We start from the raw sequence: 14,180 nt of genomic DNA, 5'->3' as shown, positions 1-14,180 counted from the left end.
TACCAAAATTTCTCTCTAGCAAATCCCATCTTTACTGATACCATTGCTGATCTAAAGTCAGAAAAGGATTAAATGAAAACCCTGGTATGTTCCCCTCCCCTTCTGAGATGGTGAGACAGAAATAAGAAGGTTAATACTGAAAGCTTTTGTAACTACATATACTGAAGCCTTAAAAAAAATATACTTAGAAGCTCCCAAACTTGATTTTACTTCAATTTTCTCTATCAGACATATATTTATGTTCAAGTTTGCTAACATCTTGGGAGAAATAGTTGTAAACTATCCACGTTAGGAACAAATAATTAAATCACTACTAACTATAACCCTGACCAAAACAGAAAGAAATGAATCCTCTAGGGACTCCTGGATCCCAGCTGGAAGTAACTTCTGGACTATGGGAAAATTAAAAAAAAAAAAAAAAAGGAGATAGTCAAACAACTAGGCAGTCTCACTGAACTGAATGGATAACTTTAGGGTCAACAGAGACTAAAGTATCTAGAATGTATGTGCCAGAGCCTAGAGGATAAGTTAACAGACAGTTAAACTCCATGGGGCTGGCAAAGAATAACTTCAAGGGAAATCATAACTACCAGGAAGCTATAGGTTAAATTGGTCCCAAAGATTACATAGAGCTGGTTAGCGATCAAGTTTCCAAGAAGGCTTAGGGACAATGTGAGGCTCTCCACCGAGACCTCGAAGGGGCAATGTGTTGGTAGGAAGGCTAAAGGAACCCTAGAGTTAAGGCTGTTTGGGCTTCCTCCAAAATGGATTTAAAAAATAAGACTCCAAAGTAATAAATTGATTCACAAATGATTTAACTGGCAGGAAGATAAAAGTGTCTAATCCTATAAATGAACAGAAAAAAAATGCAGGGTTCAACAAGATTGTCCAACACCTAGCAACAAATTTTCAGACGTGCACAGAAGCCAGAGGATACCAGAGATGATGTAATTAGCAAACAGAGGCCTTAAAACAATTATTTAAAATATATTCATGGTAGAGATACATATGATGAGGAGAGAAAAAGGAAAGCTTTAAGCCAGACTGGAATTTCTAGGAATGAAAAAATAAAATCTCTGAAGAAAAGTTTCATGGAATGAAATCGACAGAGAAAAAAACTCCATGCAACCACCGAAAGCAGTGCACTGGAAGACTTAGCCATAAAAAATCGTCCCTAAATGAAGCGCAGTGAGGAAAAACAGGGACGCAGGCCAGTGGGCACCATGAACAGTCTAAGGCTGACAGGACAGTAGGAAGGGAAAAGGTGAACAAACAAACAATCCCCGAACTAAACAAAGTCAACTGAGTCAAGCAGAGTGAGAAAAACAACCATAAAAGTCAGCGAGGGAGAGAGGGGAGGAGAAGGGTTGCCACTCTCTGTGTCCTCAAGAGCCATTTAAATAAGACAACGACGAAATGACATCTTCGCCATGCTTGGGGGGGGGGGCCGGGGCGGGGGAAACACCCCTGCCCACTGAAATGTCTACATCCAGGGAAATATCTTCCAATACAAGGGTGAAAAGAGGCGGGGCTCTTGTTGTTGCTGTGGTTCAACAGAAGCTGAGATTGTTATTATTACCCAGTGACAGGCGCTAAAAGAAATGCCACAGAAGGTCTTCAAGCAGAGGCAAACACACGTTCAGTTGGCCGCGCACAAAGGACGCCGCATACCAGCGGTGGCAAGAGGGGCGAGCGTGAAAGTCAGTGTTCTCATTTTAATATTTACTTATAAAGTAGCTGCCGTTAAAGCCCAAGTGACAGCAACACACTATAGGTACATAACAGACCCAGAAAGCAAGAGGCGGGGCCACAGTCCAAAGTACGGGCAAGTCCGAAGTCCATAAAGGTATAGGTAAACCAGTGTGTGTGTGTGTGTGTGTGTGTGTGTGTGTGTGTGTGTGTGTGTGTGTGTGTGTGTGTGTAACGGAATACTAAAGACATTCACTGAGTCCAAAGGAAGGAATGAACCCTGGACTAAGGGATGGGTAAATACAAATATTGCATAGAGAAACAGTGCCAAAAGATCAAGACAAACTTTATTTTCCAATACGAAAGATGCCACGAAAAAGCGAAGCTGGTGAAGTAGAAGAAACAGTAGAGAATTGTACAACCACAAACAAAGGAGATGGTCTCTAGTGCATGTGCACAAGGTTGACCTTTAAGGGGAACACAGACCACTGCTTCAGAGTAACGAAAGAAAAAGGCAGATTACATGAGCAGAAAGTCAGGTTAAGTGGGTAGATGTAGGAGTCTGTGAACGTTCTCTTTGATTGCTTCTTGTCCAAAACAGCCGGGAGTGAATGCCAGGGCAGAATACTAGACAGACATCAATCCTGAATTAGGCTGTATACCCGAAATCTTGCATCCTATGGCTAGAACCCTATTATTCTACATAGTCTAGCAAGCTACTATTGTTTCCTGTACACTAACTACATGGCCGACTAGATATAATGCTTTAAATGACCCATGGAAGGGGGTGGGGGAGAGCAGGAATCTATTTCCAAGTATCTGCTTAAAAGAAAGTTCCTTTTCAGATTCCTATTATAGATGAGATGGATCAGCGGGTAAGGGTGCTTGCCTTGATGTCCAATGACCTGAGTTCAATCCCCAGGACCCCCTTGGCAAAGAGAAAGAAACAACTCCTGCAAGTGTCTGCGCACACACACACACACACACACACACACACACACACACACACACACACACTAAAGTAAAAAAAAAAAGTCCTATTACATTATAGTATATGCATGGACAACAGTTACTATCCAGCTTGGAAGCTCTATCTCATCAAACACACACAAAAAAGGTCTTTCAGAAATCACCTCAGATTATGACCTCTGAGAGACTAGTTTAAAATGCCTCTCTTAACCAATTCCAGAGACGACCTTTGGTGCTTAATCCGGCCTGTCTGATGGCAGAGCATTTACCATTTTTTCCTTTCTTTTCTTTCTCTCTTTTCAACCCAAATATCCTCTGAACTAATTGATATAAGGAACTGTAAATGGAACTAAATGCTCACTCCTACTCATCCAGGAGACAGAGCAATAGCAGAATCTAAGGGACTCGTAACAGGTGAGGTTGTTGATAATTACTATTGTTTAGTTCCATCAAACGTTATATCATAAAACTAAATTACCTCAAAAGATTACCATAAAAAAGCAATAGAAATAAAAAAGCTACTACATACCCATGACATACATTTATATTACAGGTAAATCATGCATCGAACTTAATCACCTTGAGGCTAAAATTTGTTTCTGTTTTTCACTGATGAATAAATACACTGGGGTAGGAAACAGTTCAATAGCGCAGCTGTTGTTTAGCATTCATGAGGTCTAGCATCAGATCTGCAACAACACTCATTCTCTGCTCTCCCCCAATTCGCATCCACACCCACACACTAACAAAGAACGTCCACATGTCCATCTTAAAGCCTAATAGGAATTTTCCAATGATGACTTAGTTCTTTGGCACAGTCCTGCCAGGCCAGCCTTGAACTTTACATTATGAAACACACACACACACACACACACACACACACACACACACACACACACACACACACACATCTGAAAGCTTTTTTTTTTTTCATTTAACAAGTTAATAAACAGACGTGAAAGTCTGATGAAGAGAAAGACTTTATCTCCCAGACAGACTCAGGTTTCAACACATGAGAAACAGCCAAACTTTCACCTTTTTTTTAAAAGGTACCTCACAGGTTTCAAATTATCTCTTTGAAGGAGTTCAAAACAGTAACGCCACTATTATTTTTCAGACAAACGAACTGCTGTCATTTACCCAGAGGGTATCTGACTAAAGAAGTGAGCAAGGTTACCCCTGGGTTCCTGTTTCCTAAATCCTAGAGACATCTAGCTGCATGCGGAATCAGAAAGCATCAAGCAAGGACGCAAAGGAGAATGCTGACGGAAGCAGACATGTTCAGAGGTGAAATATGACATCAGAACTATGAATGTCATCAGAGAACTAGAAGGAACAGAGGCGGCATTTGGTTAATAATCTCAGCGTTAGAAACTTATCCGTCAGAGTGTTTGCATTTATGCTACAAGGTGCTTCTATGTCGGTAATTGGAAAAGTAACACTGGACAAAAATACTGAGGTACAAGCAAGAATAAATCCCGGTGTGTGTGTTTTTGTGCCAATAATCTGAAAAATGATACGGCTGTGAGAGGGAAGTACCAAAGTCGTAAATAAGAATCTGTGCTTGCCCACAGTGTAATTTAAAAGGTAGTATAAAATTATATCGTTTTTGTACTTTTGCTTATAGTAGTATATTCTTGTACCGATTATAGAGAAAACAATTAAAATTTTGAGCAGATCTTACAACTCATTTTAAGATGCGAGATTTGCGTTTCAGATGCAAAAAAAATTATTTTACAAACTCCCATTTGTAAATCACTCATGATGGGAAATGATGGACATTATATTTGTATAAATTACCTAAAATTAATACAACACGTGATCAATGGTTATTAGCGGAGAATCTCCTAGTGACACAATGCTAGAGAAACGATAAAATGTTGACCTCCAAGTAAACTAGGACATGAAATGATTTTAAAAGAAAAACTTCATGTTTATGTCCTGGTTTTCATCTCTGGATATTAAAATTGTGTCTCCATATAATTAGAATGTTTATAGAGCGAGGTCTTAAGTTGCGTTCATAACCAACTCATCAGCTGATCCTTAGAATCGGGGGGAAGACATAAATGCTGTCACCAACAAACCAGAGAAAGGAAAAACTACTAAGAAGGTCAAGAAACATGATAGGTTACAAATCCGCTTCAAGTTTCCAAAGGAAACGTTCTGACCCCTTGTGGGGTAAAAAAAAATATTAAGCAGATCATGTACAGCGATGCGGAAAACCCAGCAGCACTTTCCAATTGAATTCTAACACTCATAATTCATTAGATTTCCAAACCTCTCCTTATTTATAATTGAAATTTGGGACCCCTTAGAATTCAGCTTATTTGCACATGTTAGTAGTGCGATTAGGCTGGTTTCCATGTCTGCAGAAAATAGGCAGAGAATTATTATTATTATTATTATTATTATTATTATTATTATTATTATTAGTGCGGGAAGCACGCCGAGAGAAAACAAGGTTGGCGCGAGGCTGAGGCCGATGCACAGGCGCGGTGTCCACTCCGGGGGTCGCCTGGTCCAGGGGTGGGGTGGGTGGATCACCGCACCACCGCTCGGGGCCACCGGCTCTGCCAAGACGGTGCACCAAGCCGGGTCCGCGGCCGCCGGGCCACGACCCGGAAGTGAAGCCGCCGCCGGAAGTGCCCTCGCCTTCTTCCGCGCGCCCCCGGGGCCGGCGGAGCCAGCCAGCCAGGCTGGTCGCCCCCTTCCCCGGCTGGGTACGCACCTGGGATCGCGGCGAGGGCTTCTCTGGGACCGGAGCCGGAGGGACCGGGGCCGGCGGGCGGACGAGCGGGGAAGGGCGAGCCGACGGGAGCCCCGGAGTCCGCGGTCCCCGAGGTCCGGCGCCGCGGCCTGCGCGTCTGACCCAGATAGCGGAGGCGCCGGGGGAGGAGCCGCTAGCGGCCCCGGGCTCCCGCCTCCTCCCGCCGGCGCTGCTCAGCCCCGGGCGGGGAAAGCTGAGCCCTGCGGAGGAGCGTCCTGCCGCAGGCCGGCCCGGAGGCCGCGGTCGCCCTCCACCCTGCGTGTCCCCTGGCCCGTCACTGCCACCGATCGCTTCCAAGTCCTCCCGTCGCCCTTAGCTGACCCCCCCTTTGGGGCACAGCTTTGAACCTTCTCTGCAGACCTCACCTCTTGCACTAATTCCTAGGTGTCCCTTCAACTCCCGTTGCCTTTTAATGATCGCCGCTGTTTTGAGTCGCCTTTAGTTCGGAAACCGGTCTTCTTAGATGGCTGGCGTTGAAGGTTTTGCCCAGCTTCACATTCCGCGGTTTGTGTAATGATAACCCCGTCAGACTTTTAAAAACTGCTCACAAGTCCCTCTCACTTGGAACATGATTGGCTTAAACTTTGGCTTGTTGAAGACAGTTTTAATTACTAAAGTCCCCACCAGGTACTTAAGAGAATTAAAATAGATGCACCTCTGCTGTAAAAAAATTAAGGTTTATTGTACACACACACACACACACAGAGAGAGACTTTAAAAAGTAGAGAACAGATTAATACTTCGTATCCCAAATAGTTAAGAACTACTTTTACCCCATTGTGATTTGTAAATATGTTACAGTCTAATGCCAATTGCTTCATTTAGCCATGATATGATATGCTGTAAACCTGTCTTACAGGGTGGTGTTTCTTCTTTAAGATGTGGGTACAGGAGAAACATTACTCTCAATAACGCAAAACAAAACAAAATAACTCTTCCCAGGTGCCCATCAGTTCATGACTGCATCCTGACACACAGCTCAAAAGAGACTGTATAAAATCGAGGGTTATGGTTGAGAGGGGCCTACCAAGTCAGCTGGAAGAGAAAGATGGCAGGGGTGTGGGCGGGGTGGGGTGGGGTGGGGTACTGACTTGATCCTTGCGTTCAGAAGTGGGATAACGCAGCTAGACTAGTCCGATGTTCCTAACGCCTGTTCCCACTAGCCTGCAATGCCCTCGATTTATTCCTTAAAGCAGTAAAAAATTATCTAAGATGTAGAAACTCATAGGTAGGTAATAGCTATTAATCTGACAGTTAAATTTAAGTATCAAATTGAGAGAGAATGTGTTTGTTAGACAATGTTAGGGATAGCATTAAAAAGGTAGGTAACTTTCTCCACATCTCCTAGGGCTGTTCGATTGTTTTAAAAAGCATCTAATGAAAACCCAGCAAACACTCTGAATCTTATAGTTGCTGCCATTCACAGTCAGTACAGCAATTGCAATCATTTGGGACCTTCTCTTCCTAATGTGCCTCCACCTACTCTTCCGAGTTTTCCCACACTGCTTTCACCAGTTATTATCCTCTGGAGACGAACCACCCCACCATCTCTCCATAAGCTGTGTTCTTTTCATACCGGAACGCCCTGTTCCTTGCCACTTGGGTAAAGCAAATCCATGCTAATCTCCCTCCCTTGAGAAGCTATCCAACACATTCTCCTTGCCCCTAAGGATTCATTCATGCATTAAAACTTTTGTGAAAGGATAGAGAGTTTAAGGGAATATAAAACGCCTTCTGCTGTCTTGCAGTAAACCTCCCGAGCCTGGTCCGTAATTACTGCTTGCTCGAGGCCACTGTGTTCCGATGCTGTGCGCATCCTCCAGACAAGGAAGGTAGCTGTTACCTTTGTTTCTCGGGGCCAGGCACAGCATGCACTTTTTATTTTTCTTTTTGAAACATGTTGGAAACACTTCTTTGAAAGTAGTATATACACTTGGGGGGAGGGAAGCATTTACAAAATGTGTCAGTGGTTTGTATTTTTTGTTTCTTAGGTTTTATCTTAGTCGTTTTATTTTCTGAAAATACTGAAACGACAAAGTTTTAATCCTGTAACCGACATCAATATATCATATGGATAACTGTTCTATGGTTCCTTGCACAATTAGTCCCAATTTGGTAATCACCTGTGACATTATCCAGTGAACAGACCATTGAGAGAAATGAACTATTTGGTTAGAAGATAATTAAGTATGCTGCCTCTATTTCCTTGACCTGATAGTCTTTTCATTTTGTTAGAAATTTGATAGGAATTTTATTGTAAAACTCAAGGGTTGAGAGCATCTATATAACTCACATCCATGATTTTCCCCTTTCACATGTGAAAATTTCACAGTCTGAACTTCACTGTAAACAGTGCTGAACTATAACTGTAAGAAGCACAATTATGAAGTCCCCAACTCCTATTTTAAAACAGCAACCCGCCTTCACCTCTAGGCTGGGATGAAGGGAACATTTCATTGCTGGGGAAGACATCTGTTGAGCCTTACACCCAGTTTTCTGGATTCATTCTTTGAAAGATTTCTTGATTTTTATTTTATCTTTATGGATGTTTTGCCCAAAAGTATTCTGTGTATAGTGTGTGTGCACTGCCCATAGAGGCTAGAAGAGGGGTTGGGTCCCTTGGGGCTGGAGTTACCCACTTCAGCTATTTAGGATTCTGTGCTCACTGCCTTTGTTAGAAGAAAAGAACTTAACTCTTAGCTCTGAGCATGTATTAACTGATGAAGGGTAACACTCTAGGCTTAGCACTGTAGGCCACAGATGTAAATCTGTCCTCACCATGTTTAGATTAGATTAGGAATGAAGCTTGGGGGAAAAAAGGAAAAATATTAATGTGCCCAATTAATTAATTAATTGTTTTTTATAATTTTTAGGGTATCTCTAAGACACTAGGAAATTACAAAAGAAAAATTCCTGAAACTATAACTGTGGTTACATTGGAACTCCAAAGCAAGAGCTCTTAAAATATGTGCACAGTTATAGTTCTTAAATATTATCCGAAGGCTAATTGGTTAATGAAAGAAATTATTATTTACTTAAATACAGCAAAATGGTTGCCCGCTATTCCTGTACTGAAAGAATACCAAATAACATTTTAAATAAGTATCAGTGACAAGTTTCCAACACCCAGACATACATGCATACATTATTTAGCAATTGAAAACTGAGTCAATTTATTGAAAATGTAACTGCCTTATAAAGATACTGAATTCTTATTAGATACTTTCTATTTTCACATAGAAAAACACTTTCATTCAATTTAAAAAACAAAGTGTTCTCAGAAGCCATGAACAGTACCTGGCTGGATTGATACTCACCTTACCCAGTGGCTGACATATGTTTTTCTAGGGTACTCCAGGGGGTTTCTTTACAAATCGAAGAGTTTTTGAGTCATCTCCTCACATGGATTCAGAGCACTCTAAAGGGGAATTAAACAGATCTAAGAAGAGTGGCTCAACCCCCCTTCACTCTTCCAGCCTGAGAGATAATGTTGAAGGACGTCCTTGGTAAGCCAAGGTTAGTTTCATCATTTGGCTAGAATCAAATAAAGTTGAAAATTCGTCAGAAAAAAAAATAATGTTAAGACTACATGTGAATGAAAATGTTTACTTGCAATAGGTACAACAAAAGATTCCTTTTTATTAATCCTTGACTAGTGAAGAGGTCATTCAATATTCTGCTGCAAAACTGCATTGTGGCTCCACTTTCCTCAGCTTACGAAAAGAAAAATGATTTCCCTTTTCGGAGCAGACATCCTTAAAGAAATTGTTTAGGAGTTAGGGGAAAAAAACCCAAACACTTTGCCATATAAATCTGTTGGTAGAACAGATCAGTAAGGTTACGTTAGAGACTCATTAATTAGCCAACCATTGTTAAAGCATCTTGTTTAACAATGTACAGTATAACACGAAGAAAAGAGATCAAGAAAGTCTTAATACTAGGGCATGTGGAAGACTGGATGCAGGTGATGGACAGGAGTTATGAGGAAGGATATAAAGGTAATTGTTTTTCCAGTTCTAACTTTGTCATGGAGTTTTTGTTGGTGGTGGTGATAAGTGCCTAAAAACGTGTTTGTTGGTGAGATGGTGTTAGTTATTTAGCTGCGTTGTGTTCTTACCCTGCAAGGAAACGTCACGAAACACGACAGAATCTGCTTATAAGAGTTTATTAGAAGTACAGGGATAGAGAGTGCGCAGGCCTGTGGGAGAGACACGTGCGTGGAGAAGAGGAAGAGGAGAGAAGAGAGAACTGGGAATATGGCGCTCCGCTTTAAAAACCGGCTGGGGGCGTGGCCAGGTCACGTCACTACTCCACGCATGTGCGTAGATCACATGGTCACGTAGCGCGCTTACGTAGCCATGTAACATCACAGATTCTGGTCACGCGAGATGCCTTGGCCGGAACTTGCTAGGCGGAGATGTCCGGGTCCGCTGGGTATCCTGGCTACGAGAGACGCTTTGACCCGGAAAGGGCTAGGCGGAAGTGTCCGCCTGGTAAATGGGACCGTGGGGGGCGTGTTGTAAACCCTTCAGATGGGAAAATCAATGAGGAGCTCCACAGCTTCAGAGAGACTGTCTGACTGTATAGACGTTCACTGAGGTGTATAGACTTGGGGTCTGGTTCATCTCAGTTGTGAAATGTTTTTTATTTTCAAGTGTCTCTTTTTAAATAATAAACTTTAAAAGACTTTTGAAGCTCATAAAAGGACATTTCTGTCATTATAATTAATATGCATATTTGGATTTACATCTCTGGATGTGCATCCAGAAAATGATGAAAACTGAAACCTCCTAGTGGAGCAATTTCAGAAGGAAGTCTGTCTCATAAAATCAATCAACAATCCATATGTATTTTGTTACATACATATCCACTGTAGTTTGTTTAGAACAGGAGATGTAAATTATGAAACTTGTGCCACAAATGATGATCAGTTTCCTACACAAGCTCATAAAATCCTTTATAATCTGTGTGATAGCATCCAGCATGGGTTTTGCCGCATTCCAACAGAGAACTGATGTCAGGGAATCACTTATCCGTGTGCAGTGGCCTTGGCTGATCCCATTTACAAAACTAAGGTAGTGGCAGTAGCAGCTGGAAACTGCCTGTGGCCAAGGAGAGAAGAACTGCACTCTGATTCTATGGCATCTGCTTCCCAGCTGGTGCAGACAGAAGTCGTCCTTGTGCCCGCCACAGGCTCTGCGGGGTTTCCAGCAAAGGAGCTCATTGAGCACAGGGTGCTTTGACTTTCTCTCATGCAACAAAACAGCCCTCAACCCTCCTTAAAAATAAAAAGGAAGGCAGTCCTGATAGTAATGACTTCACGTTTACTCCCTCACTGGCTGTGAGCCTCTCATTTCCCCAGCTGAAGTAGCCAGGGTGAACCTTTCTGCTGTACACAGTGGATAGCCATCCAGTCATCTCCTAGAGCAGAAAGTGTAACTCAACAAGTGTCTTCTTCAGTAGTGGACTGTGGTCAATAAACTAGCGTGGATAATTTGGATATTTACATTTAGAAATACAGCAAGGCTTTACTAATCAAGTCATAGTATAGTCACTTAAAAGATTTCTGTTACACATTTAATTTTGAGAACTTGCTTTAGATGCTAAGAAACTTCATTATTTTCCTTTGCTAAATGTTTACAAAATAGAACCATTTTTCTTCCTCTTTAAGATGCCGAAATGGTAAAATCATACCGTGCTACAGTGACTTAGGTTGTCGTATGTAAGGCAATCATACTTCTAAATGGAAACTGGAATTTTCATTTGATTCAAGTTCATTGAAATACTTTGCTACCACAAGTTGTCAAAATTTCCACTTGCCTTGCCTTACCTCTTGAGCAATAACTTTGTTTGCCATTCTTAACTATTAAACTTGAAAACTTGGCTCTCTCAGCCTTTCCTCACTGATGCCCTCCACCCCCAGGCGGAAACCACTGAAGCTACTCTCCACCCTGCAGGACAAAGGCCTCCTCACTTCCCCAGCAGGCAGCTTTGATCTTTCGGAACAGAGTTTCTCAATACCAGTACTATCGCCTTTCCAGGCCAGAGAATTACCATAGGAGAGTTCTATGTTTTAGAATGTTTCTCAGCACTCTTGACCTCTGTATACCAATAGATCTATTGGTTAACGTGTAACTTCATAGAATCCAATCCGTTAATTAACACAGATAGCACCAACATGGACACATTCTCCTAGAGAATTCAATGATGCTCAGATAGGGTTAAATGATGCCCTGTCTTTGAGATAATATGCTAGTTCTTAATATTTTAAGTTTTGGATAATTTTTCTTATGAATATATTGTACCATATATCAAACTCATTTTTCCATCTTAATTCTTGACACTTACTGATAATTTACCTTAGATTAATGAACCAATAGATGGATAAGTGGATATGTCTATATATCTAAACTCTTTACTTTTCTACTAAAAGACTTGGCAAGATTCTTGTATCTGACCAACACACACACACACACACACACACACACACACACACACACACACACACACACACAATTGTCTAGTGGGAGGTAAGATAGCTTTCAGTGGAGAAAGACCTGCTGATTGTGAAACATGGACTTGTAGAAAAGCTGAAAAAGTGGAAATCAAATTCTAAAACTAAAAAGAGGCTTTGTACTTTACATTGGAAGCCAAAATTGTGTCTAAAGCTAGTTCTGTTCATCAAACTGTTTCCTCATCAGAATTTGCTATCTAGTGTTTGAAAATCTCTCTAAATTTATGTCTACTGTATTGTAAAAGTGTTTTAGTGTACTACATCTGCTTTGCGGGCCTACTAAATCTTGTAGATAATATTTGTAATTAAGATGGCAAACTGAAAAATGGGGTATTTAAGAGCATATAAAGCAGCTGGATTGGTTGTTGATTACCTAGACCATAACACTGTGCCTTTGGGTTCTTTATTCTGATGCAAAGCTCAGGAATTTTCAGTTTAAAGTTGATGTTGTGTGGACCACCCTCTAGGAAGCTTTGCATATTTCTAAGTGATGGTCACTGATGCATTTCCAAAGTTAAACAGTCCAGACATCATCATCTATAGGAATCACTGTGAGCCTGTTCATTCATTTCTAGTCTTTTATGACAAGTTGAGTTAAAAGGCAATATTAAAATTGGAATATTGACAAGGAAATAAAATATTATTTTAGAATTTTGCCTATGAGAATACTCCACGGTTTGAAGGTTCTCCCCAGTACCCATAGTGAAATTTAATCCTCATGTTAAGGTGTTAACATTAGGAGCAGGTGAGAAATTTAAGATGGGATATGAATTAATCCATCCATGGTGTTGATTTAATTTCTGACTTTCAGGGTAGCAAGCTCAGTCAGCAAGAGAACAGAGACAGAAAATAATACTAATTAATTTTTGATGAACAAAATAAGTGGTTCATTTTCAGTTTTTCCCTTGTGCATTATTTATCTAACTTAGAAGATGGAAACTTAAAAATATTAAAGAATAGAAATGCTACCTTCATTAATAAATGATTGCCTTAGAGAAGCCACACTGGTTTGGAAATGTCCTTTACTGTTGACCTTAACTACTGCTAAAGTACGTTGATTATCTTCCAGTGTTGTCTTAAGTTGCTTCCAAATTAGGTTCAGTCCAGTTCTTTTCTGGGAGACTCACTTTGCTTACATCTTTGCTGTAGGGTTCCTTAGTGTGTTTATAAGTTCATGCACTTTGAAAGGATCTGGAAAGGTCAATTATTTTAAACATTTTAAAATGATATTTGGTGTTTTTATAAGGTCCTGCAAACAAAGTGAAAGGCTTTGTAGAGGGCACATGGGCTGGTGAACTCTTTTAATGAAACTTGGGGGAAAACATGTCCCGCTTGTTTCTAGCAAGAGAGAGCATTTGCAGTTTCAAGTGAAAGCTTGTAGGAACTGGCAGGGAACTTGTAAGTTTGCAGGTTCAAAACACTTTCGCAAGTAGGAATTTACTTAAGGTAGTGTCTCAGTTTCTAACAATTAGCCTTCCTGAAAGTAAGAGCTTCTTGGAGCATATCTTGAGACTAGAAGAATGATAAAATTTGGCAATGTCTGAATCTATTTCATAATGAGTTAAAATAAGAAAGGTCCACATTCATTGCTGGGAATACATTCTGCCCTTTGCTCTTTGTTTATCCAGAATACCAGAAAATGAGTGCTCTTCTGAGGTCATCAGGAAGAGGATTGAATAAGCACATTGGGAGTAATTATGAGGATTACAGTAGAAAGAATCAGCATGTAGAGAGGAATTGCAGACGTACTACAGACGCTACTTACCCAGTCCATGTGTACATTTACATTTTCTAAGAATGTCGAATACTAAAGAAGTCTTTTATTTGATATGTCGTGGTACTAGGCAAAAGCATGATGAATACACAGGATCAGAACTAGTGGCAGTACACTGTAGTCAGAAGTTTTCCTGTGTCCCGCCCAGTCCTGCAGCCACTCAGACTCAAATAAACACACAGAGGCTTATATTAATTACAAAGTATGTGGCCATGGCCTATGGCTCAAGCTTCTTACTAACAGTACTTATAACTAAACTCAGCCCATTTCTATTAATCTATGTATCGCCATGTGTTCTGTGACTTTACCTGTGTGCCATTACATGCTGCTCCCTGGACGGTGAGATGGAGTCTTTCTCTTCCTCTCCTTTCTCCTTTCACTATCTCCCTTGGATTTTCCAGCCTGGCTTCATCCTGTCCTGCCATAGGCCAAATGGCTTTATCAACCAATCATATTCACAGCGTACA

The 14,180-nt window shown here is 41.0% G+C and overlaps 1 protein-coding gene across 3 annotated transcripts in view; it reads right to left on the bottom strand.

Moving 5' to 3' along the window:
- The window catches only part of Rmdn2 (regulator of microtubule dynamics 2), a 60,060-nt gene extending 54,128 nt beyond the window's left edge, over positions 1 to 5,932 (bottom strand). For 2 of the 3 annotated variants that reach the window (XM_042267356.2, XM_076559238.1), the window contains exon 1: positions 5,791 to 5,932. The gene's annotated coding sequence lies outside the window, so the exon portion shown is untranslated. Of the gene's footprint in view, positions 1 to 5,386; positions 5,611 to 5,790 lie in introns of those variants that run through there. The other variant, XM_042267354.2, reaches the window with a different exon arrangement.
- Positions 5,933 to 14,180: the final 8,248 nt, after the last annotated feature.

This window comes from Peromyscus maniculatus, chromosome 22, assembly GCF_049852395.1.
Source record: "Peromyscus maniculatus bairdii isolate BWxNUB_F1_BW_parent chromosome 22, HU_Pman_BW_mat_3.1, whole genome shotgun sequence".
Lineage (NCBI taxonomy): Eukaryota > Metazoa > Chordata > Mammalia > Rodentia > Cricetidae > Peromyscus > Peromyscus maniculatus.
Note: the sequence above shows the minus strand (reverse complement) of the source record. Positions and strands in the feature narration are given on the sequence as shown.